Raw genomic sequence first — 4,623 nt, forward strand, 5'->3', positions numbered from 1 at the left:
TTAGCTTTATTTTGTCCTTGAATCCCCAGCACCTAGTAGATGCTCAATAAATAGTTGCTAAATGAATAAACGTATACTATCTTCCTTCCTCCCTTACTTCCTCTTCCAAGGTCACACATCTTATTAGATCAGAAGTCTCTGCCTTTCCAAAGTATGAAAAAGAACCATCAGTAACTATGAAACACGTTTAAAGGGTTCCAAGACAAAGAACACATCCAACCCAGAGACATGGTGCTGGTACCTCTTTATCCACAATGTAACTCCTTCCTGAGTCTGAGATGTCTGGGACTTTACATATTTCCTTTTTGTTTTTTTTTTTTTTTAGTATTCACTGGCTTGTCCTCCTAGCGTAAAGGCCCCCATTCTCTGCTTTCCAATGTTTCTATACAACGGTTTTTGTTGACTGACTGCTGTGTGTCAGGCTCCTACTCTGGGCAGGACAGTACACAGGATGTGCTCGCAGCTTAGTGGCAGAGAAAAACACCAACCACCAATCTCCCCACACTACAATACAGTACATGTTAAGATAGAACTATATCCTGGAGTCCACCAAACAGGGTATTTAACCTCTACTGGGAATTCTGCGAAAGCTTCTCCTGGAAAAAAAAAAAAGAATCTGAAAATAGTGGCCTGCCTTCCTATTTAGCAACAGTGGGCTGGAGCGAAATAGCAGCTGCTGCCACCCCCCCCACCCCCCCATCCTCCTCCTGCTCCCAGGTGGGCATGATCTCACTTGCTGGTCCCTACACTGCCTTTACAGGTGACCCTACATCTTCAGAATCTGACCCTAAACATTCTTGGATGTCTCCTCCTCATTGGGAATCATAGTCCCCCCACCCCACCCGTGCAATTTGCAGTCCAGGTTTATCATGTGACCAAATTGAAAAGTTCAAGACTAATGAGTCCTACCAATAAGCTCTTCTCTGCTAATTACACGATGACAGTGTGTGGCCAGGCATAGAAGATACCTTGGAACAGGACATAATTGGCACTATACAAAGAAGAGGACAGAGAAAAGGGTAGGGTCCGGTGAGGGGTGGGGGTAGGCAGAACATGCCAATCAGATCCGAAGGCTTGAAGCAGCCAAGCAGAACATATAAAAGAGGAAAGACATGAAGAGAAAGAGAGGAGGGAGAGAATATATAAAAAAGGAAAGATATGAAGGGGAGGGGCTAGAATAGAATTAATATCTTGGCAGAAAGTCTGAGTGGGATAGGGAGGGATTCCTCTCCTTTTCAAGCCTCATGGACAAATGTTTAAAAGAAAAACACTGATAGCTTTGCACTTCTAAGTTTTATTATTAATTAGAAGTTAACATGCTTGGGAGTTTTGAATGAGGTGTTAAGTGCAAAGTATGTTAACTTGGGCAAGGATGAGCTTTTTCCAGTTCAAAATGAATGCCCCTACAAAAGAAATGAGTAATGGAATGTTTCCCCCAGATGGTTTGGCTCTTTGATATCTACAAACATTTTGAAAACACTTAAAATATTTTTCAACTTTTCTGTGCAGTTGCATTAGGTGATGACTGTTGGCTTACTTATTTCCTGTTTACTTTTTCCTCTGCTCTCTCTCCAAACAACTTTTGGCTTGGAAGGCTATGGTCAATCCAGACAATTGGAATTGTGGCATAAAAAAGTTGGGTGATAATGGAGACAAGAGTGTCAACAGGTGGTTTCATAATCTAATGTTTTGTGATTAGTTCTGCTATCCTGCCTCTCAGCATGAATTCTGAGCTTGAAAATGGATATTTTGAGGTGTGCTCTTTAACCACATCAAGATGAGGCTATGTCCCCAAAAGGATGGGGTTTCACTGCAACTGCAGAAGAGCTCCACGACTGTGCATGATTACAGCACAAAAGGAACTAGCCACTAGGCTGACAGCTGGCACTGTGGTCAGACAAAGGTTTTAGTCTCTGGTGGAGGAAGGAAAACCCAGGAAAGTCAGCTTCCTGCAGCCACCCTCTCTTTGTACTCTACAACAGAAGCCTCTGTATGATAAAGGTGTAGCTTCCTGGGTAGTGCACTTCGGCAACTGCACGTAGAAGGTGGAAGAGGTAGGTGCCAATGCAAAGTATGTCTATGCCATTTTGCCGTGTATATGAACACTTTGTTTTGTAAATTCTAGCAGTATTCTTTAAAAAAATAATCAATTTGTTTTCCTGAAGAGTTCAACTATCTGGCAAAAGCAGTAAGTGAAGATTTAAAAACACTGGGAAGTTGATCTCTTCATCCTGAGAAGAGCTACAACTTAAAACTTTAAACTCAAAAGCTATTGATTAACCTTTTTTTGCTTTTCTTTTTTTGGGTTAGCTGACTCATTTAACATAATCACACTAATTAATCACAATCTCTAACTCAAGGCTTTCTCTTTCTCCTCAAGCTCTTGTTATTTTACCCTAGAAGCCTTGGGGCACAGTGGTGGGCAAAGGAAATAGAACTTTCCATAGGTGATTCATTCAGCAAATTCAACCAATATTTGTTGGCCACCTACTATGTATCAGGTACTCAAGGAATTTGGAACATAATAATGAATAAAGGAGATTGGGCTTTTTTAAAAAAAAACAAACATAGGAGCTATCACTTTTGATTTTATAGTTCAAATCAGATCTTAGACCACATCACTTGAAATTACTATATATAGTACATGAGAATCTCTCTGGCAATTTCACTTGGTTGTACAGGACATAGCTTTTTTCACTGAGCAGCCAGAGTATGCTACCTCTTCAACAGAACTATACTAAATGGAACCCTTCTGGGATTATTAAAATTCCCCCAAGTGTCTTAGTTGTACTCAAGTAATGGCTTATCAATCAGGCAAGGTCTACTCAATGATCACACTTCAAAAAATTAGATTGGGCTGTCAAGAAACATATAATAGAATTTTCTGAGCTTGATTTAAAAAGTATGTTTCTATTTAGTGGATGGGACATACAATAATAGAGTGCTGCTATCCTTTTTAAAACAGATTTCCATATGGTAATTTGTTTTGGAATATTACAAGGAACTGTGTGATTTAAACGAACTGATATTGCTCTAAAAGGTAAACAATTTAATTTTCAGCCACATGTAGTTCCCTTCTTTTACTTTTATAGGAAGTACCACTCCTTGCTGTTTCTTCCCATAAAAAGGCAATCAATTATTTCCAGACCACTTCCAAACAATACGCAGCTGTATTTTGTCATTTGCTACCTTTTCTAGTTCTTGTAGCCTAAACATTTTCAACTCATGTCTACTTGAGGATTTAATACATATGGTTATCAGTAAAGTTTTTCTCTAACATAAAACATAACAAAGCACTTCCATTTTTCAGTACATTCATCAGATAAGTGGTTAGGCTTAATACCTTTATACATTTGCTTTTTAAAATAACTATTCTGAATGCAGAAGTCAAAGAATAAAGTCTCAATTTGCAATTCACACATAATAGGATTCCACCTATGCCTGAATACCTAAGATCTAAATTTCATCAAGAAGCAATATCCAATAATCACATAGTGCTTTGCAGTTAACAAGTATTTATACATAACATCTTTTAACTTAAACAGTTACAAAACTTTGTCCAGTGGGTATTGTCACGTGGGTGAGAGAGCAACTTGGCTGAGATACTGGGTATAATTATCTCTATTTAACAGAGAAGTAACCTGAAGCCCAGTAGGGTTAAGTGAGTACCTCAAGATGGGAAATTCATGATGAGTTACTGCCAAGCCTCAAGTGGTCATTGTATAATTCTCTATATGAAAAAGACCCTCATACAAATATGTAATGAACATGTGTCAAAGACTCACTTAAATCATTCATGAGAAGAGCAGAATGACAAAGCTGGTTCAAAGAAGGACATGAGAAACTGACAAATACATACATACATATGTACAAACACACATACACACACACCCTGTGGGGAAAAAAGAATGCTGTAATAAGACTGCAGAGATAAATATAAAACTGGATAATGCCCTACAGGGCAAGAAAACCGTTAAGTCCTGGAGTTACTTTTTCTACCAAACAAATCTTTTGCAACATCAAACTTTTTAAAGCTAATATCTAACTTTAGAGGGTTTGGGTGCTAATCAATAGTATATAGTAAGTCAAAGTTACCTTCTTCTAGAACAGGGCTCAGCAAATTTTTTCTATATAGGGCCAAATAGCAAATATTTTAGGCTTTATAGGCCATATGCTCTGTTACAACTATTCAACTTTGCTGTTGTAGTAAAAATAGCAGCTATCAGTGATAAATAATGAATGAGCATGGCTGTTCCCATAAAACTTTATTTACCATAGAAAAAAGAAAAACAACAACAACAACAACAACAACAAAAAACAGGTGGTGGGCTGGATTTGACCCACAGGAAAGAGTTTGCTAACTCCTCTGTCCTAGATCATCAGATGATCCTTAGGGGACCCAGTTAGACAACCTTCTAGGTACAACTTTGAAGAGACATGTAATAATCTTTTTGCTTTGTTTCCAAGTTTTAGATAATTTTTTAAACAGTACTCAGGTCTTCAAATGGTAAACCCCATGCTGTCCCCACACTGTATGAGAGAGCTTAGCTGCTGTTTCTCAGGCTCAGTCTTTGGAGTTCAGATAAGACACAAAAAAGGCTCTATTAAAGAAAGAAGGTTAAG

This window comes from Galeopterus variegatus, unplaced genomic scaffold, assembly GCF_000696425.1.
Source record: "Galeopterus variegatus unplaced genomic scaffold, G_variegatus-3.0.2 Scaffold5496, whole genome shotgun sequence".
Lineage (NCBI taxonomy): Eukaryota > Metazoa > Chordata > Mammalia > Dermoptera > Cynocephalidae > Galeopterus > Galeopterus variegatus.